A 27,575-nucleotide genomic window follows, 5' to 3' on the forward strand; every position below is an offset into this window, starting at 1 on the left:
TTGTTATGAAGAATTATAGATTATGATGCCTAAGCCATATCAAGTCCCAATAAATGTTAGCTAGATATGAATTATTCCATGGAAAAAATTGGAAATTGTCTTTTCCTTCCAATAACAGGGTCTAATGGTAAAGACAGACACATGGCTAAGATCAATTTCTTTAGACTACCTTAGTTTTGTATGCACCAGATTTCTCAGATAATGCTCTTGTTAGAACTACGAAGCAGCATTGTGCAGAAGGTGACACTGAACTATAGTATAGTGTAGTTGCAAGAGCAAACTCAGTTAATCCCCTAGGGAGTTCTGAAGCTTGGATGCCCCTTCAGAGTTATACCCAATTGGAGCCAATGGGCTAGGCCTTTGTACTTCTGCATCAAACAGTTATTGGATGTAGGATTCCCTCGGGGAGAGGGCAAGGCAGTTTCTTTCAGCTGAAAGCAATTCTCAGAGAGGGACACAGTTGCAAGTTGTCAACAAGCAAATATTCCTGCAACTGTGAGAATGAATATCTCAGTCCTAAAGGGGTACTAGGGTAGTGCACCACAGCATCCATTGCACACATTTAAAAAATAACATCAATTATGATACCGACTAACATAGCGGTGTGAGCAAAGTACTTACTGTGAAAACTCAGAGGAAACAGGAGATATTAGAGTACAAAGTTTTGGGTTTTCAAGGTGAGTAAAATCCGAGTGATCTACTGTACAGTACATAAATTGTCTACAGTTAATAATACTACAATGTATACTTAAAATTTTGCTAAAACAGTACATCTTATGGTAAGTGATTTTGTAACACAAACAATAAAAATGGAAGGAGAAAACTTCTGGAGATTATGAATGTGATTATGGTATAGCTAGGGATGATGTTTTAATGGGTGCATACTTATGTCCAAACACAGAAAATTATATAAATTTTGTATGTCAATTAAACCTCATTCAAGTGGTTAAAAAAAGAGAATGGCTGAATCTATTGAATGGAAAAGGAAAGGCTTAGTGAAGGGGAAGCTGATTTGCGGTTGATTTTAAGTCCAAGGATGGGAAAGGGGTTCCAGTCAGCAAGATTAGGGCAAATGTTCAAAGATGCAAATGCCTAAGTATTTAATGGATATTTAAATATTGTTTCTTATTCCTAAAGAACACAATGCCTAAATATTCTCACTGCTGAATCTCACATGTACTTAGACAATTAAGGTATTTTCCAAATTTCCTATTTCTGTAAAAACATTTATGGCCAACCTATAATTTCATCATTAGAAACATATTTTAAGCTCAGAAATCCAAAAGTGTATTTAATTTATTTTCAAAATGTTATAAAAATTCTCTATTTATCTTCAGATTATCCATTAACTCCTCAATACAAACAAAAATTAGTTCATTTTTTTATTTTGATGGTTGATTTACCTGCTTGCCTCATGTTTTCCTCTTTTAAATATCTTTCACTGTTTTTTAACAGTTTGTCATCATTTTTAAGTCCACATATTCTGAAGCTGTACTTTCTGCGTTCAAATCCTTGCTTAACCGTTGGTATAGTTTGGATATCTGTCTTCTCCAAATCTCACGCTGAAATGTGGTCCCCAATGTTGGAGGTGGACCCTGCTAGGAGATGTTTGGGTCTTAGGAACAGATCCATCATGAATGGTTCAGTGCTCTCCCATGGTACTGAGTTCTCGCTCTATTAGTTACGGCAAGACCCGATTGTCAAAAAGAACTACTACCTCCTCCTCTCTATCTTGTTCCCTCTCTTGTCACGTGATATGCTGACTCCCCTTTGCCTTCCACAAAAAAGTAGAAAAAGTAAAAGCTTACTGAGGTCTCAACAGAGGCAGATGCTAGTGCCATGCTTCTTGTATAGCCTTCAGAACTGTGAGCTAAATAAATATCTTTTTAAAAAATAAATTATCCAGTCTCAGGTATTCCTTTAAAGCAATGCAAAATGGACTATACAGCCATTTATTAGCTGCATGACTTTGGACAATTTCCTTAGTGTCTCTGTGCTAGAGTTTTTGTGGTGTTTAAAATGAGAATAAAAATACTCACGTTTATAGATTGCTGTTAGACTTAAGGGAGTCAATACGCATAGTATATTTGGAATAGTGACTGAAATATAGCAGTATAATAAATGAGCTAATTATTATTACCTTCCCTTTTTTTCTACTGTATTTTTGGTGCTGCTTCTGTCTTTTAAATCAGATAAAAGCCCTTCACATGTCCCATGTTAGAAGTCTTATATACCTACCACAGAGTCTCTACGTGAATAATACCCTTCCACAGGTAACTAGTCTTATACCAGGTTATTTACCTATATACACAGAATCATAGTTTCCTCACCTATTAAACACTACATTAAAGAATTTTGTGTCACAAGAAAGTCACTTGTGTTATTTGTGCTGAATGATGTGTGGTCCATTTGCCTCTACTGCTTCTGATGAAAGCTGAGTGCTGCAAGTTTCGGTTAGAGTCAGCTAAGAGAGCAATTCACATGGGACATAAAAGGCAGTAGGAGAGCATTTACAGTAGTTTTCACACTAGGGCCAATTTAGTTCTCCTGCTAAGAATGTACATTTCAGAGGTGTATACTGAATGCTTCAGGTGTTCATTGAAGACTTCTCATTCTGGCTGGTTGTAGCTCAGACATTCCAAGCTCTGTGTATTACCAAATCTTTGGGTAATGTTCAGTTTCCAGCTCTCTGACAATTCTTTACTATGACAAGAGACATTCCATGCTACTTATGTATGTTTTTTTATTCAGTGACAGATTCAATCCTTTATAAATTTCTCTATGTCTTTCCCCGGGTAGCATCTTCCTCTCTGGTATCTGTCCACAGTTCCAACTGCCTCTGCATTTCTGGATTCCAATCTATCTCAACTCTGCTTGAATTTCCCCTCCTCTCACTTGTGTCTGAAAAGGGAGGACTTTAAGGCAGAAAGCCAGTAGAAGAATAGGGTTCACTTAGTTTACTTCCCTTTTTAAGGAACTACAGTCCTCTGATAACTGTTATTCAATGTTTGAAAAGAATTATTTTATACATTTTATCCAGATTTTTAGTAGTTTATGGACTTAAGTACTGTAAGCCCCCTCAGATTATTCCATTGTGGCCAAAATTAAAGGGCTTTGATCATTTCTCGAACCAACTCTGTGACCTAAGTGTTAAATCTCTGGCCTCATTACATTCCACTCATCCACTATTTTTGGCAAAGTTGCTGTATCTCAACTTTTTGAAATACTTCACTTGGCCTCTTGGATATCATGTCCTCAGTTTTCCTGCTGCTTTACTGGTCACACATTCTAAACTTTTTTAGTTGAATATTGCTAATTTTTTGAGCTTCAAACGTTAGAGTGTCCAGGGTTTAGTTCTTGCATCACTTTTGGGGAGACATCAGCCAGTCTCACGACCTGAAATCTTTGGTGGTCATGATAGTGCCCAGGTATTTGGTTAAACATTAAACATTATTCTAAATGTGTCTGTGAGGATGCTTTTGGGTGATATTAATATTTGAATTGGTAGACTGTATATAAGTAAATTTCTCTTTCTAATATAGGCAACCCTCATTCAATCGATTGAAAACCTGAATAGAACAAAAAGATTAAATAAGTAGAAACTCATTCTGCCTGATTCTTTGATCTGAAATATTGGTGTTTTCTAGCCTTCAAACTTGGACTGAAACATTAGTTCTTCTTGTATCTTCAGCTTACTGGTTTTTGGATTGGATTTTAGACCATTGGCTCTTCTGGTTCTCAGATGTTTGGACTCAGAATGAAATTACATATCATTGGCTCCCTGAGTCTCCAGTTTGCCACTGCAGATCTGAGGGCTTTTTAGCCTCCATAATCATGTTAACTAATTCTTTTTCATACCTACATATTATAATATATAAATCTATAAATACAAATATGTATTTGTATTTGTATGTGCGTATACACACATCCTATTGGTTTTGTGTCTCTTGAGAACCCTTACTAACATAGTGACGTTATCCTTCAAAACTTACTTTAAGTCTGGACTGCTCACCAAACTCAAAACTTATATATATCCACTGCTAACTTTCCACATAGAATATGTAATATGTATTCCCAAATTAGCATGATTAAATCTCTTTTCCCAAATTCAACCTGCTCCTCTTTCAATCTTCTTCAATAGACAACAACTTCATTTTTCCATTCATTATTGGCAAAAAGTTTGAAATGTTCTTTGATTTATTTATTAGAAGCCTCAGTTTAATTTATTGGTAAATCCTATCTGCTCTATATTTTTCTAGAGAAAGCACATAAAGCTTTAATAGTAAAATATTTGCATTACACCTTACTTGTGCTCAAGTAATAACAAAACATTTGTTGTTTTATTATCTCATACTTTCTCTCCTCAGGTGTGGCCCATCTCCTGTATGCTTAGAGTGAACTTTGGCTACCTAGCTGGCCTTATTTCACTACTCTGGATGGTGTACATTTTTAAAGGTATTTGTTTTAATTACAATGCAACACATACAGTATATTAAATATGTCTGACTTGTAACAATCAATATGTCTTTTACAAATGTATACACCTATGTAACCACAACCCAGAACCACATATGTCTGAGAATCCTTTATGATTCCCTTCCTATCAGTAACCCCCATCATGTTAACCATTATTTTGACCCCCATTACCATAGATTAGTTCTGCCTTCATATAAAGAGAATTATACCGTATGCACTATTTTGTTTCCAACTCAATTTATTCAACATTTTGTCTGCATGATTAGGTCACATTGTTACTCATTTTAGTAGCATGTTCTTCATTGTTTTATCATAACCCACTGTATGAATAAACCAAAAAAAGTTATGCATTTTTAAATATTTTTCTCATTTTTGGTTATTATTAATAAAGATAATTATTTCTGTATGTGTATTTTTATGGTTATAAACATTTATTTTGTTGAATTTTATATTAAGGAGTGGAACTGCTTAGTTATAAGGCATATGCATGTTTACTTTTAGTAGGAAGTTTTGAAACATTTTCTAAGTTGTTTTATAAATTTATCCTCAAACTAACAGCAGAATGTATAGTTCCAGTTACATCCTTCTTAAGATTTAGTATTGTCAGTCTTTTTCATTTTAGTCTCTTTGGTCTGTGTTTACTGTTTAACATCCATTCATGTTAAGAACTACAAATAAACTAGTTATTGAAGGAACATACCTCAAAATAATAAGAGACATATATGACAAACCCACAGCCATCATACTGAATGGGCAAAAACCTGAAGACTTCCCCTTGAAAACTGGCACAAGACAAGAAGACCCTCTCTTACCACTCCTATTCAACATAGTATTGGAAATTCTAGCCAGGGCCATCAGGCAAGAGAAAGAAATAAAGAGCTCAAAATAGGAAAAGAGGAAGTCAAACTATCCCTGTTTTCAGACAACATGATCCTGTATCTAGAAAACCCCATTGTCTCAACCCCAAAGCTTCTTAATTTGATAAAGAGCTTTAGCAAAGTCTCAGGATACAAAATCAATGTGTAAAATTACTAGCATTCCTATACACCAGCAACAGTCAAGCAGAGAGCCGAATCATGAATGAATTACCTTTCACAGTTGCCACAAAAAGAATAAAATACCTAGGAATACAGCTAACTAGGGAGGTGAAAGATGTCTACAAGGAGAACTACAAATCACTGTTCAAATAAATCAGAGATGATAGAAGCAAATAAAAAAGTCCATGCTCATGAATAGGAAGAATCAATATCAGTAAAATGCCATACTGCACATAGCAATTTATAGATTTAATGCTAATTATATCAAACTACCATTGACATTCTTCACAAAACTAGAGAAAACTGTTTTAAAATTCATATGGAACTAACAAAGAGCCGGAATAGATTAGGCAATCTTAACCAAAATAAACAAAGCTAAAAGCATCACGTTACCTGACTGCAAACTATACTGCAGTGCTATGATAACCAAAATAGCATGGTACTGGTACAAAAACAGGCATATAGACCAGAGGAACAGAATAGAGAATCCCAAAATAAGACTGCACACCTAAAACTATCTAATCTTTGACAAACCTGACAAAAACAAGCAACGGGGAAAGGATTCCTTATTCAATAAGTGTTTCTGGAATAACTGGCTAGCCATATGGAGAAGACTGAAATTGGACTGCTTCCTTCCACCGTATATAAAAATTAACTCAAGATGGAGTAAAGACTTAAATGTAAAACCCAAAACTATAAAAACTTTGAAAGACAACCTAGGCAATACTATTCAAGACATAGGCACTGGCAATGATTTCATGATGAAGACACCAAAAGCAATTGCAGGAAAAGTAAATAATTTACAAATAAGATCTTATCAAACTAAAAAAATTCTCAATTCAATATCAATTATTTTTATTTTATTGTTTAATTTGTCTTTTCCTATCTCAAATACTTCTAGAAGTTTTTGTTTAGCTTTTAATTTTAGATCAATGATTCATCTGAAATTTATCTTATACATGCATAGAATCAATATTTATTTCTTCTCTTATAGACATCTAATTGACCCAGTGCCATTTAGCAAAAGTTCTCCTTTCCCCATTCAACTGCAGTGGACTCTGTAATACACAAGATGAGTGATAATCTTTGGGTCTGTTTAACGACTGTCTCTCATGTTGCGTTTCATAACTCCTATTTTTGCATTATTACTATGCTGATATTAATTACTCTCATCATTGTTTTAAATAAGTCTTGGTATCTGGTAGTGTTGGTTCTCCAACTTTATGTTCTTCTTGATTATTACCTTACCTATTTTACATTATCTGAGCTTAACTGCATGAGGCAACTTCCATTTAAACATTTCCTCTTATAAAGCTATATATATCTTACTGGTTCAGTTTCTCTGGAGAACACTAACTAATAAACCTATTTATGATACATATTTTAAAGAAAATAGTGAAAAGAGAAAACCATTACAAAAACTTACAGCAAGTGTTAATGTTGCTGTAGGTCATAAGCACAGTATCCAATGGATAATTATTCAATCCTCACAGTTCTCCCAACTTTCACTCTTAAGTAGACCACAGTGTCTATTGTTTCCTTCCTTATATCCATATATACACAATGTTAGCTCCCACTTGTAAATGAGAACATACAGTATTTGATTTTCTGTTCCTGTGTTAATTTGTTTAGGATAATGGCCTCCATCCATGTTGCTGCAAAGGACATGATCTCATTTTTTAATGGCTGTGTAGTATTCCATGGTGTATATGTACCACATTTTCCAGTACACCATTGGCAGGCATTTAGGTTAATTCCATGTCTTTGCTATTGTGAATAGTGTTGCAATGAACATATCTGTGCGTGCATTTTTATGGTAGAATAATTTATATTTCTTTAAATCCCTTTGGGTATATACCCAGTAATGAGATTGCTGGGTTAAATAATAGCTCTAAGTTCTTTGATAAATTCTTAAACTGCTTTCCACAGTTGATGAACTAATTTACATTCTCACCAGCAGAGTATAAGCATTCGCTCTTCTCTGCAATCTCACAAGCATCTGTCAGTTTTTGACTTTTTAATGGTAGACATTCTGATGGGTATGAGATAATATCTCATTGTGGTTTTGATTTGCATTTCTCTATCGATTAATGATGTAGAGCATTTATTCATATGCTTCTTGGCTGCATATATGTATTCTTTTGAGAAGTGTCTGTTCATGCCCTTTGCCCATTTTTAATGGTGTTGTTTCTTGCTTGTTGATTTCTTTAAGTTCCTTGTGGATTCTGGAATTTAGGCCTCTATTGGATGCATAGTTTGTGAGTATTTTCTCCCATTCTGTAGGTTGTCTGTTTACTATGTTGATAGTTTATTTTGCTGTGCAGAAGCTTTTTGTTTAATTAGGACCCACTTGTAAATTTTTATTTTTGCTACAGTTGCTTTTGGTGACTTCATCATGAGATCTGTGGCAAGGCCTATGTCCAGAATAGTTTGTCCTAGGTTGTCTTTTGGGGTTTTTACAGTTTGATGTCTTACATTTAAGTCTTTAATCCACATGAGTTGATTTTTGTATATGGTGAAAGGGGCCCAGTTTCAATCTTCTGCATATGGCTATCCAGTTACTCCAGCACCAATTATTGAATAGGGAGTCCATTCCCCATTGCTGTTTTTGATCAAATTTGTTGAAAATCAAATGATTATAGGTGTGTGGCTTTATTTCTGGGTTCTCTAACCTGTTATATTGTCCCATGTATTTGTTTTTGTGCCAGTATCATGCTGTTTTGGTTACTGTAGCCTTGTAGTTTGAAATCAGGTAATGTGACTTTGTTCTCTTTGCTTAGGATTGCTTTGGTCACTCAGGATTTCTTTTGGTTTCACATGAATTTTAGGAGAATTTTTTTTCTTAATTCTGTTTAAAAAATGTTGTTGGTAGTTTGATAGGCGTAGCATTGAATCTGTAAATTGCTTTGGGCAGTACGGTTGCTTTAATGATATTGACTCTTCCTATCTATGAGCATAGGATGTGTTTTCCACTTGTTTGTGTCCTCTTTTATTTATTTCAGCAGTGTTTTTATAATTTTCATTGTAGAAATATTTTACTTCCATTGTTAGCTGTATTTCTAGGGATTTTATTTTCCTGGGTATTGTAAATGGGGTTGCATTCTTGATTTGGCTTTCAGCTTGGATGTTGTTGATGTATAGAAATGCTACTGGTTTTTCTACATTGATTTTGTACCCTAAAACTTTACTGAAGTTGTTTACCAGATCTAGGAGCTTTGGGGTAGAGACTATGGAGTTTTTTAGATACAAAGTCATATCATCAGTGAATATCAGTAGTTTGACTTCTCTTTCTATTTGGAAGCCTTTTATTTATCTTGTCTTATTGCTCTGGTTAGGACTTTCAGTACCATGGTGAATAGGAGTGGTGTGAGTGGGCATCCTTAACTTGTTCTGGTTCTCAAGGAGAATGCTTCCAGCTTTTGCCATTCAGTATAATGTTGGCTATGGGTTTGTTATAGATGACTCATTATTTTGAGGTATGTTCCATTAATGCATAGATTGTTGGGAGATTTTAAATATGAAGAAATATTAAGTTACCTCAAAGCCTTTTCTGTGTCTATTGAGATGACAATGGAGTTTTTGTTGTTAGTTCTGTTTATGTTATGAATCACATTTATTGATATGCCTATGTTGAACCAACTTTGCATCCCAGGAATAAATCCTACTTGACTGTGGTGGATTAGCTTTATGATGTACTGCTGGGTTTGGTTTGCTAGTATTTTGTTGAAGATTTTGCATCAATGTTCATCAGGGATATTGGCCTGTGTCTGCCAGGTTTTGGTATCAGAATGATGCTGACCTTACAGAATGAGATAGCAAAGAATACCTTCTTCTAAACTTTTTGGAATAACTTTGGTAGAATTGGTACGAGCTCTTTTTAATACACCTGGTAGAATTCAGCTTTGAATTCAGCTGGTTCAGGGCTTTTTTTTTTTTTCTATTTGGTAGGTTTTTCATTACTGATTCAATTTTGGAAATTGTTATTGGTCTGTTTATGGTTTCAATTTCTTCCGGATTCAGTCTTGAGAGGTTGTATATTTCCAGGAATTTATTCATTTCTTCAAGGTTTTCTACTTTTTTTGTGCATAAAGGTGTTCATAATATTCTCTGATGGTTTTCTTGTATTTCTGTGAAGTCAGTGGTAATGTTTTAGATGGTTTCCAATTTCTGAGATTATACTAAAAGTGTGCAAACTGTAGTCATGAGAATAATTTTTAAAGGGTACCAAGAAACTCTCTACACTATTTTGCAAAGCCCGGTGAATGTATAATTATATTTGTAAAGTTTAAAAAAATAAAGCATTATCATTGATATATTCATAATATTTTTCTATTTTAATAGAGTGGGCTATATCTCACCAGGTATGACTTAAATATTGAGAAGAAACACTTCTTTAGACAGAGGAAGAAAATCCGAAATAAAATTATGGAAATAAAGGTCACAATGAAGAACAATGGAAATGGTATACACATAGACAGCATACATGAATTGTAATTTTCTTGTGGAATTTTAAAATCAAATATAAAATTAAAATTCTTGCTATTGTAATGCATACATTACAGAGAGGAATTTAATTGTAATTAAAGTATTATAAAATTTTAGCATTATTTAGATATGATAAAGGTAATAATTTCTATTAGACCAGAAGAACTTGGAAATGCTATTGTAATCTCTAATGTTCCTGCTAAAAAAGAGGAGTATTACTACTCTTCCGATGAAAATTAAAATATATCTGATTAGTCCAAATGGCAAAAGAAAAAAATGATTAAAATCAAATAATAACCCTCTCAATAATTACACTAAATGTAAATGAACTAAATGTTATTCAAGAACAGAAAAATTTAGTGAGCACACCTTTTGTTTCATCTTCTTTATATGTGTTAAAAAAGATGATATTATAAGAGATATCATTTACCATAAATAAGAAAGCTTTTTTGCTTCTTCCCCATCATCTGCCTAACACTTTCATATTGTATTGAACAGTTGCCATAATCTGAAAAGTGAAATGTGAAAAATAAATCCAATAAATTGTGGGGAAAATAATATAGAACTATACACAACACTCTACATTATCATCAGCCTTCTAATTCTGATATTGTATTATAGTCATATAAATTGTGGATTATATACATTCATTTATCCCATTCACTTTACAGATTATGGGGAGATGGAACATATTAATACAATAGAAGGAGAAGCCTCTGGGGAGAACTTGCTAAATTAATCACACTCAAAATCACAATAGAAATATTGCACTGTACCCTTTGATTCAGTGTGCAAATGCAACTGTAAGGTTAATTATGAGCTATGAAAATTAAAATAACAAATCCCACGGTGAAGGACGTTTTTCTTTAGAAACTCCAAAGGAGCAATTACATTGAATGACATGCTATTAATTTGGAGTTACAAAGGATAGAAAATCTAACTTACACAATTTATCTCTCTCATTTTCTTTAATATATTTATTTCAATATTTTCAACATAAAATTAAAAAATCACATCATTCTTTTGGTTCAGTACATTTGAAACATTTATTATTTCAGGGACCAGTAACTGCTTTGCTCACCTTTGAACACCCCATTATTTTTATTTACTACCATTAGGTGAAATGCTGAACCAAATTACTGGAGTAATTTAGTATGTACTAAAAAGGCATCAATAGCTAAGAGATGTTAAAAATTTGAGAAATATCTGAATTCTACTGCCATAAAATAGCATTTATGTTCATTGATACTTAAAAATTATTATTTACTGCTTTCATATATTTAAATCACTTGTAATTTTAAAAATTATAATTTTATGGATTAATAGTTATTTATAAATATAGTTATCATATCCATTATTTAATTATATATACATATATAGTTATTAATGCCCAAAATATATAAACTTAGTCAACTAGATGAAACATGCTAATTACTATACTAAAGACTAATAAAAACTCCAACTTCACTTATGTTTTTCTATTGAATTACTTTTAGAACAGCATAAGGGAAAGTATGGTATGTGTGCATGTGTGTTTTCTTTTTCTTTCTTTTTTTTCTTTTCAGAAATGGAGACTTGCTATGTTGACTAGGCTAGAGTGTAGTGGCTATTCACAGGAGTGATCATAACATAGTACATCCTCAAACTTCTGACCTCAAGCAATTCTCCAGCCTCAACCTCCTAAGTAGCTGGGACTACAGACATGTACCACTTCACTGGCCTTGTGTGAGTTGGAGAATGGCGTTAGCAAAAAGAAGTGCGAAGGTATATATAGGAATTAAATCTGAAAAAAAAATAAAAAAACTTGAATGGATATTTTGATAAACTTTTCAAGTCCTTCAGACTTGGAAGAGTAAATGAAAGGTGTTGTGGAAGGAGAGAGAAGACATAGTCTCCACTTGTTACACATTATTACTCCTTCTTCTAACCACCTCATTACATCTCCCCACCTTTGCCTCCTTGTTCCTCTGCTTGCTTTTCTCCTTTCTTCTTTGTTGTGTTGACTGCTTCTTCACCTTCATATACTGTATTCTAAATAGGAATAAAACTAGCTGTTACAGGAGAGTTTTACTCGTGATTAAGTTATTTTGGAAAAAAAAAAATATTCTTTTATGTAGGGTTCCTAAACACAGGAAAAAAAATACATAAGACTTCTGTTAATCAATTTAAATGCAGCCCTATGAACTTTTATAAGTCCTTTCCTTTTTGTATTTTTTCTCTAACATTTGTTGACACCAGTTGCTTGGTGATGGCCTATGATCACTTACTTCCTCTTGTATTCTCACACACTAAACATTCTCAAGCTTCGTTCAATTTTGCACGAAGCATTTTTCTTATGTTACCTCACTTACTTTTTTCTGAAACCCCATGTAGTAGGTGTTATTATCTTAATTACAAATTGCTACAGATCATTAACTTACAGAGGTCATTATTGGATAGGATTAAGCAGGAATGCCAAAAAGCGTTCTAATTATAGATCATTTTATCATGGTAGAAGAATCGTATCTATATAAGATAAGTACTCTGAAGTTGTGCTGATTATTTTTCTTAATTGCTTTTAATACACTGCTTCTATAAAAATTTAGACTGAAAAATCCTATCAAGTATATGAAAGGTGAAAGTCTAAGTCACTGATGGTTAATCACTGCAAACGTTGATCTTGAAATGTTTCAAAGTGATGAAGTCGATTTTTTCAAAATAAAAGTTAAAACTTGGGCAATAACAATAAATATAAAACTTACTGTAGTACAGGGATTTATATCACTTCTGAGCCATATGCATTTACATTATCTCATTTGAATCTCACAGGAATCTTTACAGTAGGGATCATTAGAACCCTTCTTTCACAGATGAAGAAAATTATAGAACAAATAAAACCACTCAGCTAGTAGCAAGTAGTCAAGTTGGGTCTTGAGTAATATTTTTCTGACTCCAAGTTTTATATGATTGCTTTATTGTCTACATATAAACAGATTAATTTTAGAAGAGCAGGGGCTATTGAACTGGTTCTATTCTTTGAGCCCCTAACCATAACAGTATGCTCTGATAGTCTGGGTCACTAAAAAATAAACATATTTCATCCTGACAAGTTGAGACTATATAATTACTAGATGAATAACAATAAATAACATCATCTTTAAATTGATCATCTCTAAGCTTCCAGACTTCTGAAACTGGTTAAGGGCTCTATTGTGCTGTTAAAAAGTAATATGTATACCCATGCATTGTTCCCTGGAATCGAGTGCTTCTCTTGTGTAAATGTGATGTTATTCTCACAAGTCAAAGGAAAAATAAAAATAGCTAGATATGTTCAGATATCATTTGAGACAGCTCACAGTAAATACTGATTTATAACTATTTGATCAATTGAAATATGATATTATAATTCCTAGTTCTAGTTTACTATGTTTTACTGGACAAACAAATAGTATCTTGGTCACTAGTATTGATCACAAAAATAATTTGAATTTTTGCAGACAACAGACTCACTACAAGTACGAAGATCTACAGCAGAGCTGAAATGCTGGACAACAGTGCATTCTGAATAATGCATTTCAGTCTGTGTTATTAAAAATGCAGTATGTGTCAGTCACACAAAACCCAGTTTTCATGGAGGGATCCTTTTCCACTCTTCATTGTGACTTAGAAAAAGCAAAGAGATTTTTCACAAATTAAAACTGAAATCTATGATATTCCCCAAGTTATCTTTCCAAATTCCTGACAAATGTTTAAATTAAGTATTTACTTGTAGTCAATTAATAAAGGATGTCTAAAATACTTTTACAAGTTGAAATGTGAATGTGTGTGTATCTGTGTACGTGCATGTTTATGTGTGTGGGTTGAATACAAAAATAGGTTAGTATCAGTAGGAGAAAGCAGAAGAAAGGAAACAACTAGTTAATTTATATAAACATGCTTTGCTTTCTCATGGCCTTGATAATACTTAGTAACACTTAGTCTTAGTAGTAAAGATTAGAAATAAAAGCATTATTGCATACATTTCTTCAAAAGACTGACATTTAGAAAAAAGGAATCATGTAAATGGTGGAAATTCTCGCTTATATCATTTCTATCTTTTTCTCTTGAAAAGTCATGCAAGGAAATCAGAACGAAATTGTGGAAAGCAGTAGTAGATTCACACATATTCACTTATGATTTGCTGCAGGAATATTCATTTCACTAAAGGCTATTCCTACAGTCTGGTATTTTCCTATCATTTAACTGAGTCCAGAAATTCTCCCCTGCCTCATTGTATTCCAAGGCTTGCTGAACCCTTATTCTGCAACTCTCTGGCTTTCTGAACACCTTGCCAGACCATTCTTGCTCAGCAATTAGTGACCTCCTCTTTTCTGCTAGATATATTTCTCCACTACGCTTCCCTACTCTGTGCTAGCAACCAGCTTCTTTCCACTTAATGATATTTAAGAAATGTATCATAAAATTTTTTCTTGATTGTTTCTTTGGGCCTAGAAAAGTGAAGTAAACAAAACAAAGAAAATAAAAGATTTTCTAAAAAAAGAGAGATCTGGTAGATTAAATTCATCATATATCTCTCTCCTGCCTTTTAATAGTTAAAGAGTAGTATTTTGGTAGGACTTTGGACCTAACTATGTTTGGTTGTTGCCACCAACCTCTTCTTATTAAAAGGAAAATTTTTCTGTGTACCTATATGGAATTAGCTCTAAGAAATCTTTCACCTTACCACATTTTTCCAGCCCTCTTAGATAACACTTTGTTATTTTTGATGATCAGTGAAAGTGTCACTTAAGTCATACAAAATTTCTTAACTTTCCCATGCAAAACTTTGAGACTTTCCATTTTAAATCTCCTACACTTGGACTCAGGAAGGGGAACATCACACACCGGGGCCTATCATGGGGAGGGGGGAGGGGGGAGGGATTGCATTGGGAGTTATACCTGATGTAAATGACGAGTTGATGGGTGCAGCACACCAACATGGCACAAGTATACATATGTAACAAACCTGCACATTATGCACATGTACCCTACAACTTAAAGTATAATAATAATAAATAAATAAATAATAAATTAAATAAATAAATCTCCTACTACACTTCATTCATGGATTTATCATATTTACAATAGTCATCTTTGTTATATATATGATGGATCAAATTATATTGTAAGCTTCTTATTGACAGAAAAATTATTTGATTCCTCTCTTTATACCTAGAGCCAATAGCACTGCCTGACACCTAGATAATGCTCAATAAATGTTTGTAGTATAAAGAATGATGACAAGAAATAATACTTAAAAATTGGGGTGAGAAAATACACAGAAAAATTCTTAGAAAAGTGAAGAGATGTAGAAAAGACTAATGGGTAAGGAAAATTAAAGAAAGAGTAAAAGCGCAGTTAACACTTGTGATGGTGGTGGGGGCCCAACTGGAGCAGCCACTGCAAGGACATCAGCTGCGATGGGAGAGGCAGTCAGGGCTTCACACTCCACAGGGCCAGGAGGGGCCAGCAACAGGTGCTCCCAGCAAGATCCCCACTCTCTACTGAGTTGGTGAGGCAGGAGCCCATGCTCCTGGGTGCAGCTGCATCTGCCCAGCCATGGCTGCAGGCCCAGGCATCCCTATGCCCTCAGGGGCCTGGGAAGCCCCCTGCCCTGCAGGCTCGGGAGTGCCTGCTCCTGCTCCTGGCATGTGCTCCAGTGCAGAGCAAAGTTGTGGCCAAACCCAGGTGCTATCACAACCTAGCCAGGTGTGCATGTGCTCAGGGCAGTGTTGATATGCCAGCCCCCTGCTACCTTGGCTCTCTCTAGATTTTGGATGCTGATGTGTGCAGGAGGGAGACTGGGGGTGCTGAGAGTGGCTCGGCCTGGGCCTGCAAGTGTCCCTTGGCACGGAGAGCCTGGGCACCATGTATGGCACATTGATGGCACTGGGAGGAAGACAGGTTCCTGGGGGGAAGGGGAAGGTCCCCAGTGAAACCCCACCTTCAGGCCAGGGGAGGCCTGAAGCCTGGGGACCGGGTTGCCAGTTCCAGGTGGAGTCCAAGACCCAGAGTGAGAACTTCCTTGATGCCTTTTGGCCAATCAGATGGTGCTTTCTCCAGGCCCACCCATGGCCACCCCCCATGAACCAATCAGCACGGACTGTCTCCCTTCCGAGCCCATAAAAACCCCAGACTCAGCCAGACTCAGTAACTTGTTGGTACTAATTGCCTGCAGGTAGGAGCTACCCTCTTCAGGTCTCATCTACACTTGTGGGGACCAACCTGCCTGTAAATAGGAGCTACCCACGTTGGGTCTCCTCTAGACTTGTCAAGATGACCTGCCTGTAGATAGGAGCTACCCACCTCAGGTCTCCTCACTGCTGAGAGCTGCCTGTCACTCAGTAAATCTCCTCTCCACTTTGCTCACCCTCCAGTTGTCCATGTAACCTCATTCTTCCCAGATGCGGGACAAGAACTCAGGATTCACAGACTGGTGGGAGCGAAAGCAGCTGTAATGTGTTCTTGGCTGGCTCAGCTGTAGGCAGTGACATGCTCTCAGACTGTGGAAGTGAACAGTGCAACCTTTCTGGGGGCTCAGGCCTCAGGATTCCCTGAGCCAGAGCTGCTGTAACATCATAGCCCTCCTACCTTCTGTAGGGGCCAGGTAGCTGCCTTATGTGAAAGGAAGCAGTGGTAGAGCCAGGCCAGCCCAGGAGCCGCAGGCTGGAGTGAGGCAGTGGGACTGTAAGAGTGTAACTCAAACAGGCTGAAAAACGCGCCCAGGAACATGCCACAAATCCTGCTTGCCATGCTGGGGTGACAAGAAGGAGAAAACAGCTGCAGCCTTTCTGGGAACCCAGACCTCAGGGCTGCCCGAGCCAGGGCTGTGACACCCTCTTTGGGGGTCTGCAGTTCCTGATATCTCTGAGCTCTTGGGCACCACCTTATTCCCCTTGTCCAGAGGCTGGTGCTTACAGCGAAAGACTCTTGTGGTATGTCTGGTCCAGCCACAGCCTTGCATGGAGCTGGTGCCTGTGCCTGTCCCTGGAGCTGCCCACCCTGCCATAGCAGCCAGTGTTCCCGGCTGTGCATAGTGGGTGACTCCTGAGCTCGGGTGCTCACATACACCTCTCTGCTCTGCGCCTGGCTTGCCCTTGGCAGGTGTCGGATCCAGTCTGGTAGCATAAGCCAAGTGTAGCCTGCTGGGTCTAGTGTATGAAACGAGCCCAGTAGTGGTGAACAAAACACAAGCTGAGGCACCACCAGTCACAGAGGTTTCCAGCTGGTGAAGCAACACCCTAAGGATCCTGTGATACTTGCATACTTTCTTGTTCACTATTAATGCTCAAAAATTAGGTATGCTGGATAGAAATGTTGATTACTACAGCATTTCTCTCAGCTTTAAGGGCATGAAATAGTAGCAAAAATGATGATGACCACCTTAACTTATTGTTTTCCAGTAAGTAAATCCAACTGATTATTGACAAATCATAGTGCAGGTCCTTTGTTTTCAACATAAGTGATACATTTATGTTTATAACTTTCAAAGTTGTTGGTTCCTTCATGTGACCTGTGACATGTGTGGAAGAGGTGTAGATATGTGATTTCAGATTGAACTGACTGGTGCCTCTATAAACAAACTCGAGAATTTGGCTGGATCAGTGATAAACTTAAATAACTGAATACATCTCTAGCAATAACTATTTGAAAGGTGTAAAGCATACATTATTACTTAGACTGATCTTTCTCAAACTGTCTCTTTTCAATGACCAGTATTTATCTCCCCAACACAATTCTGCATAGACTAATACAAGTTTATTCTATGCACACCTATCACACATCTTGTGCCAGTCAGTGAATCAGCATAATTTTGCCATCAGCACAACTAGTCTATTCCCTGCTCAACAAGATTGGACATTCTTGACTATCTCTGCCACTTCAAATTGCTGTACAAGTTCCTAAACACTCCATATCTGTTTATCGTTGTTTTTGTTTTTGTTCTGAGATGGAGTATCACTCTGTCTTGCTATGTCTCCCAGGCTGGCGTGCAGTGTCATGATGTCGGCTCACTGTAAACTCCGTCTCCCAGTTCAAGCAATTCTCCTGCCTCAGCCTACTGAGTAGCTGGGATTACAAGTGTCCACCACCACACCTGGTTAATTTTTGTATTTTTAGTAGAGACAGGGTTTCACCCTGTTGACCAGGCTGGCCTCAGACTCCTGATCTCAAGCAATCTGCCCATCTCAGCCTCCCAAAGTTCTGGGATTACAGGCATGAGCCACTGTGCCTGATCATATCTGTATTATTTTGTTTTAACAGACACTAATAAATAGTTCATGGACAAACATTGTTCCACAGTCCACACTTTGAATAGCATTGGTTTAGACAGCCGAATATAAGCCAAAGCAAGGTCTAGTGGACTCTAACCCAAGAGAAAATAAAAACCCAACTATGATGTGGCCCATTAATACATACTTTTAAAAATTCCAAATGAAAGCCCTAACAATACAATTGCCACAATTTACCACTGATAATGATTTATGGGTAAAATTTTAGAAAAATGATGCAGTTGTGTGAAGAAACAGTATTGTAATATAGATGTCACAAAAATCTATGTTGAAGCCCAACAGAAATTGATGGTGAGATGAAAGGAGATACTTGCATTTCTGGAAACATAGTTGACTAGATATCCTGAAATCTCCCTGTGTACAAAAAATCTGATACAAAACCAAATTAGCTGAAAAAAAATACACACACACAAATATTATACATTTAATATATATAATTATGTATCATATGTAAAAGACATATATATGTGTGTATGGATATGTGTGTGTGTGTGTGTGTGTATATACATATATATATATATATATATATATATCTCAAATACTTCTAATCTGTCTAAGCTGTCAAGAAAATAAAGAATATTCACAGGAAAGAAATACGAAATGAAAGCTTAAATCTACATCTAACAGAAGGTGCTAAAGCTGCTAACTACCGAAAGGGAGTTTGCCAGTCCCTACAATTCAGAGGCTTAGGTCGTAAAGACACACATGGACATGAACACATGGCATTGAACCCATGTAATAAGAGGAGTTGGAAGAAAGATTTCCACAAAAGTCAACAATTTTTTACGTGAAAGGGTGGACCAGAAAATTATCTGCCCCACAAAAGTAAATAGCGAAGAAAACTGACTAGCTCAGCCTGCATTTTAGTGGAGGGCTTTAACATACACATACATATCTCCTGAGTATTAGGAGTGTGGGTTTCAAATTATCACAGGTCACGTGACCTAGAAAAGCTCATCTAAGATTTTAAATGGTCTCGGAATGAAGTCACCTCAACACCAACCATAAGAATATCATGCTGGGAAGAGCACATTTAAAACCTAGTAATCATAGAATTCCATAATATCGTTAATGAGTTCACAATAAACAAAACAGAAAACAGTAGAGGAAGCAAGAATTGTGGAGAGGAAAGAATGAATGTGAACTAAATAACAAATTATGTGTCTAGAGTCTGCAGGGAAAACTTGCCAGTGAGAAATTACCTGTGATTCACATACAAAAGATTTTTAAGGAAAAATATATTGTTATTTAATATTAAGGAATTTGAATTTTTATGACTAAAGTCCCTCTGCAAACTTTCAATGAGCTCTGCTACATACACAACTGCCTTGAGTGAATAATTTTTGGAGAGAAAATCTAGGGAAAAAGGCTTAGATCTAAATATGGTTCACTGTTAAAAAGGATATGGCAACAGTAATGGGAGGTCAGTTCCAGTGAGGGCACTGCACAGAAGCAGGTGTTCAGATCAGTGATTCTACGGGTTCAATCTCTCCAAAGTTTCCCAAAGCTTATTATCTATTTTTAGTGTTGATTTGTTTGCAATTAGTCTGTAACTTCTATTACTTGTTTAGTAGAATATTTATTTCAATTTGTAGGCTCTATCAGGGAAAAAGTCAAAAACGAGAAGCAAAGACCTTTGGTGAAATTGATCTCTCACGGTCCTCCCTCTCTACAACGATAAGACGCCGTGTTTCCATGACATGATACACGGACTGCTTTGAAAGTATCCTTAGAGTTTATGCTAATATACCAAGCTTTGAGTGTTTTAAATAAGCGTAAAACACATATATTATATTTTATATGTGTAAATTATAATCAAATATTCTATAATTTACCTCAATAACTTCTAAAGCCTCGGTTTTTACTCAGATGTTGGGATGGTGAAACTAAATCCTGCTTTTAAAGAAGACACTTTGTCTTTTCTGTTTTAAAATGGTCTCAGAAAGACAAAAACAAGGGGAAAAAACCTATGATTCTTTCTAAAACTATCAGTTCACAGTGTTTTCTAGTCCCACATCTCCCACCCTAAACATCAAGGGCTAATTTCCTGGATGGGTTTTGTATTTTCCTGGCATGAGGGAAGATTTATATTCACTAGTCTCTGCTTGAAACGTCTTTCTTGCTCTGGTTAGTCTCAGCCTTTTGGTTGGCTGGAGTAATGAAAATTCTCTTGTCTCCTTACATTAATGTCATGCATTGCCTCTGTTCCCAGAAGCTTCAGACAATTTTACGTATTACACTAATAACCTCTTAACATCCAACTATCTACTTACCCAGATTTGATCCTTTGCATCCTCACCCCTAAGCATTATAAATCTCTGCATTCATGCAAAGAATACATACTCTCATAGGTGTCCTTCCACTTCCAAGCAAGTAGCTATTTGGATATCTAATACAAGAATTTTGTTTTGTGTAGGCCTTTTATTTCTTCACAATATTTCTATTGCCTTACTTATCCTAAGGCTCTCTACCTACTAGTTCAATCACATTTATTTTGTTAGGAAGAAGACAGAGATGGCATAGAAAAGAGGGTCAAAAAACAGTCAAAAATACAGGAAGGAAATAAACACGTTATGGGTTGTTAAGGAAGTAGAAAATAACTATGTAGTGTGTAAGGCTACGGTAAAAAACACTGCTGAAGTCAGTGAGAAAGGACCTTGTGCTTTAGTTCCTATAAACTTAAGTATCAGAGAAAGAATAAGATGATAGAAATCTCAAATAAATTGAGGAAAAAATAAAAGCAGAGAGAGCTTACGATGCTCTACTGGTCTAGAAATCTGGAAAGAAATGCATTATAGGTTGTTGCTTGCCAAATGGAGAAGACAAAGTAGCTTGATATATTTAGGCAAAGAAATGCCAGGCAAGCATTGTGGTTCATGCCTGTAATTCCAACACTTGAGGCAGCCAAGGCGGCAGGATTACTTGAGCCCAGGAGTTCAAGACCAGCCTAGGCAGTATAGTAAGACCTCATCTGTACAAAATAACTTCAAAAATTTGCCAGGCATGGGCCTGTAGTCTCAGCTACTTGGTAGGCTGAGGTGAGAGGACTGCTTGAAGCTAGAAGGTAGAGGCTGCAGTGGGTCGTGATTACACCACTGTACTCCAACCTAGGTAACAAAATGAGATACCATCTCTCTTTTAAAAAAAATAATAATAAGGGAAACACTTGAGCCATACTTTCCATATGTCACACTCCAGACTTCCTCATAGTAATCAGGAGACAATAGGAAAGATCTGGAATTTTCAGAAAGATTCTATGAAGGATTTGAAAGGGCTGAGAGTGCTGGTGGAAGACATGAGAGGGAGTGTGGTTTCAGGACAAGGAAAGCATAGTGTGCTTCTTGCAGGCAGAGACGATGACAAAAACTGAGGACATTAACACAGAATTCCAGCAAACACTGTTGGACTAGAAGGAGACCAGCTCCTTGTTTTGGAGGTCAGCAAGTATTTAACTGACAACATAGTGGAAATAAACGGGACAGAGATATCTGCTCCAAAATCCTCTGTAAAACCTTTTCCATCACCCCACACTTAGATGGAGAACAGTGAAGAAAAAAGAGTAAATAGGAGGTTCAAGATGGTTGACCAGATGCAGGTAAGACATATTTCTTCCATGAAGAGAAACCAAAACATTAAGCAAATATTCACACTTTAAACTGATCTCCTGAGAGAAAACACTAAAATTCAATCGAGAGGCAACAGAAGACAACATGGGTAAAGGAACAGGAAATGGGGCTGCCTCTTTGGAGTTGCCAAGTGCCAAGAGTAGCCCACAGACCCAGACATTGAGCCAAGGAAGGGGTAAGTGAAAGGACCCTAAGGCTCTACATTCCACATGAGGACATCTGCAATCCTAGTTACAGGAGATAGACCTGCAGACGTTCAGACTGGCAAAAGGAGGTGCCTGGTGACCAAGATGTCCTGCTAGAACTCATGTGAAGCCTCTCAGACTTCTGTGCCCTGGGAAGCTGTAACAAAGCACCATTCTGGGCATCCATCCCTAAGGTTCTGTGTCCTGCCCTGATATGCTGCTGCTGCTGCTGCTGCTGCTACTGTCAGCTGAGCCAGGGAGTAAGCAGGGGCCTAAATGCTCTCACATGCTTCAAAGATGGGTTTCACTCCCATAGCTTCAGGACCAAGATGCACTCAAACCATATACCCCATACTGCCAGTCTCTCCCAAGACTGCCTTCATGGCCATTCCTGCTGAAGGAGCCGCACATTTCCCAGTGTCAGGCTCGTAGCATAGCCACCATTGCCCTGACTGTTTTGTCTGCAACCTGGAAGGAGTTCATCCCTCCTTATCACAGCCAGTGCTTGAGCTCAAGGGGCCAGAGAACAAGTCCAGTGGCCTATACCTGTTTGCCCAGGACTGGAGCACACCTTCCAGGAATATGGTGATGAGATCTGTAAACTGTTATCAAGCAGGGAGAAACATGCTTCTCCCCCATCTCTGCCTCTTCTTTCCCTCTCTGTATTCCAACAGAATACAGAGAAGAGTGTGGTGCAGGTTTGTACTGTGGTGAGGGAGATAGGTGTCCCTCCCTTAACAAAACTAGACCACAAAGAATGTGGGCTGGTAGCTGAAGTTTTTGCTCTAGACAGGGAGTCTCCTGGCCTGGAATGGCTCGATGATTAGACATAGATTGCTTGGGACTAGCCTAAACTTTCTGGCCTGCTGCTGGCAGCTTCATGCTAGAAAGTGACCCATGAGTTGAGGGTGTGGGAGCTGAGTAGGTTCCACTGCCACTTGCTAGGCTGAGGACTCTGGGCCACCCCACTTCCCCTGTGTAGACTCTGTCACACAAGAGAGAAACATCCACCCTTCCCTGGAGGGTTACCCCAGTGGCCTGAGAGCTGCCCCTAGACCGCCACAAAGGTTGGCACAAGAGCTGCATTGGAGAGCCTGTTCATATACTTGTCCAACTTTGCTTCCTCCGGATGCCACTGTGGCAAGGCGTGGAACAGGAATCCCTGTGAGCTCCACAGCCCCACCTATCACCTGGGACACCCCCAGTAGCTCTGATGAACAAGGGCCAAGTAGAAATCCCACTGCTACCATCACAGCTGTCTCTCTCCTGCAAGCGCCACCTACTGGCTGAGAGGTCAACCTACACGACCCATTACAACATCTGCTGCTCTTACTTGCAAGTGCCACCTACAGGCCTATAGGTTGAACTTCAGGAGGCTTCTAACAGAAGTGCACAGTGCTGGGGAAGTAGGTAAGCCTCCAGACACCACTACCTTCCCTCTCTGTCTCTTCAGGAGACAAAAAGGCTGTTCATATACACAGTACATTGCTACTACAACATACAAGCAAACAACATTTGAGAAAAACATTACACTAAGGCTATCTATAACCAAGGAATTCATACACAGCTTTGGCCCCTAAAAATACAAAGAAGAAAAGATGAAGGACCCTACTTAACACATGCAACAGTTACATCCTCAAAGGAGGACAAAAAAAAAAAAAAAAAACTCCCATCTGAACTAACTCAAAAATAAAAAACTGACAGCTTCTCCAGATAAAAAGGAAACCAGCATAAGAACGCTAGCACCATGAAAAAACAAACAGCATTGTGACACTCCCTAAGAATCACACTAGTTCTCTAGCAATGTATTCCAACCAAAATGAAAATTTTTAAATGACAGATAAAGAATTCAAATATGGGTTGTAAGCAAGTTCAATGATATCGAAAAGAAAGTTGTAAACCAATACAAAGATATCAAAACAATTCAAGATATGAATACAAATTTACTAAAGAGATAGATATTTTAAAAAGAACTTTTAGAAATGGATAATTTACTGAAGAAATTACAAAATAGAACTGAAAGCTTTAACAATAGACTAGACCAAGCAGAGGAAAGAATTTCAGAGCTTGAAGACTGCTCTTTTGAATTAACCGAGTCAGATCAAAATAAACAAAAAAATTTTTAAATAAATAAAACTTCAAGAAATATAGAATAACATTCTATATTTACAACTGAACCTATGAGTTGTAAGCATACCTGAAAGAGAAAAAGCAAAAACTTTGGAAAACATATTTGAAGAAATAATTTAGGAAAATTACACTGGTCTTGGTAGAGATGTAGATATACATATACAAAAAACTCAGAAGTACTTGTAAGACACATCACAAAATGAACATCATCAAGGCATATACTCATCAGACCATCCAAAGTCAACTTAAAGAAAACACTCTAAAAGCAAGAGAGGTACATCAAACCACCTCTGAAGAATATTCCATAAGACTAACAGTGTACTTCTCAGCAGAAACCTTACAAGCCAAAAGTGACTAGGGCCCTATTTGTATTCTTCCTAAAGAAATGAATACCCAAGAATACTGTATCCTTCTAAACTAAACTTCATAAATGAAGGAGAAATAAAGTATTTCCTAGACAAGCAAACATGAAGGGAATTTATCACTACTAAACCAGCCCTATAATAAATTATCAAAGGAGTTGTAAACATGTGAACAAAAGGACAATACCTACAATCATAAAAACACATGAACCTACAATCATAAAAACACATGAATGTATATAACTCACAGATCTTATAAAGTAAACATACAGTTGAGACTACAAAAAAACTAGATAACCATTAACATCATGACAGGAACAAAGCAATATAAATATCAACCTTGAAAATTAATGCACTAAATGCTGCATTTAAATGATATAGACTGAGGAGTGTATATTTTTAAAAAATAAGATTCATTCATATGCTGTCTCCAAGAAACCCACCTAATGGTTAAAGACATTCATAGATCCAAAGTAAAGGAGTGGACAAAGATATTCCATGCAAATGAAAAACAAAAGTGAGCAGAAGTAGCTATATTTATGTCTTATAAAACAAACATTAAGTCAACATAAATTTTAAAATGCGTTTTTGAGGTGTAAAACCCATATTTATACCACGATGTCGTAAAAATATATGACATATGAAAATATAAAAATCTGTATTTATATTACAATGACATAACAGCACAGCCCACCAGCTGTACAGGTGGATGGGGACCCTTTTTCCCTCCAGCATGCACCTGCCTCACCTGCACCAGGCCCTGATGTCACCCCAGACTCTCTCACAGACCCTGCCCTAGTGCCCTAGACATGGGCCCAGAACCACCCTGCTGGCCAGAAGTCAGAGTCCTCTTTGAATGAAGTAGGGAGGCGGTCTCAGGTTCACTGACACAGAGAGAGGTAAGGTGTAAGGGAGCCTGCCACACCCCACAGATGGCATGGGTTGGGCAGACAGCAGGGCAGGGCCCCCAGGGCCACAGAAGCATACTTATATCAGAAAAAAAGTAGATTTCAATATACATTTTGAGAAAAGACAAGGAAGGTCATTATATAATGACAAAGGGTCAATCTAACAAGCAAATATAACAATTGTCAATATATATGCACTCAGTACTGGAATATCTATATACTAAAGCAAGTATTATTAGAGCCAAAGACAGATAGATCCCAGTACAATAATAACTGGAGGCTTCAGATCCCAAATTTCATAATTAGACAGAGCATCCAGACATAAAATAAACAAAGAAACACTGGTCTTATTCTACATTGTAGACCAAATGAACTCAATAGGTATTGAAGGAACATTTCATCTAACAGCTTTAAAATACATTGTTCTGCTCAGCACATGGATCATTCTTAATAGTATATCATATGTTACATCACAAAGCAACTCTTAAAACATTCTAAAAAACTGAAACAATGTCAAGCATCTTCTCTGACAAGAGTAGAACAAAACTGGAACTCAAAAAGAAGAGGAGCCGGGCGCATTGACTTATGCCTGTAATCCCAGCACTTTGAGAGGCTGAGGCAGGTGGACCATGAGGCCAGGAGTTCACAACCAGCCTGGCCAAGATGGTGAAATCCCCTCTCTACTAAAAATACAAAACTTAGCCAGGTGTGGTGGCAGGTGCTTATAATCCCAGCTACTCGGGAGGCTGAGGCAGGAGAATTATTTGAACCCAGGGGGCGGAGGTTGCAGTGTGCCGAGATCATGCCACTGCACTCCAGCCTGGGCAATAGAGTGGCACTCCATCTTGAAAAAAAAGGAGGAATTTTGGAAACTACAGACACATGAAAATTACACAATATACTTCTGAATGACCTGTGGGTCAATAAAGAAATTAAGAAAGAAATTGAAAAAAATTCTTGAAATAAATGATAATGGAAACACAACATACCAAAACCTGTGGAAGAAAGCAAAAGCAGTACAAAGAAGGAATTTGTACTGCAAAAGCAGTACAAAGAAGCACTTATAGGAATTACCTATAAGTGCTTACATCAAAAAAGTTAGAAAAGCATCAAATAAACAACTTAGTGATGCACCTTAAAAAACCAGGCTGGGCATGGTTGTTCATGCCTGTAATCCCAGCACAATGAGAGGCTGAAGTGAGAGGATTACTTGAGCCCATGAGTCAAGACAAGCCTGGGCAACATAGTGAGAACTTGGAAAAAAAAAATAAAAGTTAAGAAAAGCGAAGAAAAAGATGAAAAGAAAAACAAGACCAAACAAAACTTCTTAATAGGAGAAAGAAAATAATGAGTATCAGTGAATAAATAAATGAAATAGATATGTAGAAAGCTATACAAAAGATCAACAAAATGAAAAGTTGTTTTCTGAAAAGATAACTAAAATTGACATATTTTAGGTAGATTAAAGAAAAGCAGAGAGAGAACTCAAATAAAATCAGAGATGAAAAGGGAGATATTACAAATGATACCAAAGAAATTCAAAAAATCACTAGAGGCTACTATCATCAACTATATGCCAATCAGTTGAAAAATCTAGAAGAAACAAATAAATTCATACACATACAACCTACCAAGATTGAACCATTAAGAAATAAAAAATCTGAACAAATAAATAACAAGTAATGAAGTCAAACCCATAATAAAAAGTCTCACAGCAAAGAAAAGCTCAGGACTTGTGATGGTTCATATTGAGTGTCAACTTGACTGGATTGAAGGACACAAAGTATTGATTCTAAGTGTGTCTGTGACAGTGTTGCCAAAGGACAGTAACATTTAAGTCAGTGGGCTGGGAAAGGCAGACTCACCCTTAATCTGAGTGTGTGCCATTTAATCACCTGCAAGCACAGCTAGAATATAAGCAGGCAGAAAAATGTGAAAAGGGAGAGACTGGTCTAGCCTCCTAGCCTACATCTTTGTCCTATGCTGCATGTTGCCTGCCCTCAAACACAAGGCTCCAAGTTCTTCAGTTTTGGAACTTGGACTGGCTCTCCTTGCTC

At 37.0% G+C, this 27,575-nt stretch overlaps 1 long non-coding RNA gene across 1 annotated transcript in view; it reads left to right on the forward strand.

Annotated features, from left to right (window-relative positions):
- The window catches only part of LOC135970806 (uncharacterized), a 118,317-nt gene extending 106,490 nt beyond the window's left edge, over positions 1-11,827 (forward strand). Inside the window, exons 2-3 of the long non-coding RNA XR_010586654.1 lie at positions 4,368-4,455; positions 11,564-11,827. This is a non-coding gene — a long non-coding RNA (uncharacterized lncRNA). The remainder of the gene's footprint in view (positions 1-4,367; positions 4,456-11,563) is intronic.
- The last annotated feature ends 15,748 nt before the right edge of the window (positions 11,828-27,575 follow it).

Source organism: Macaca fascicularis, chromosome 5 (assembly GCF_037993035.2).
Source record: "Macaca fascicularis isolate 582-1 chromosome 5, T2T-MFA8v1.1".
In the NCBI taxonomy this organism is placed as follows: domain Eukaryota; kingdom Metazoa; phylum Chordata; class Mammalia; order Primates; family Cercopithecidae; genus Macaca; species Macaca fascicularis.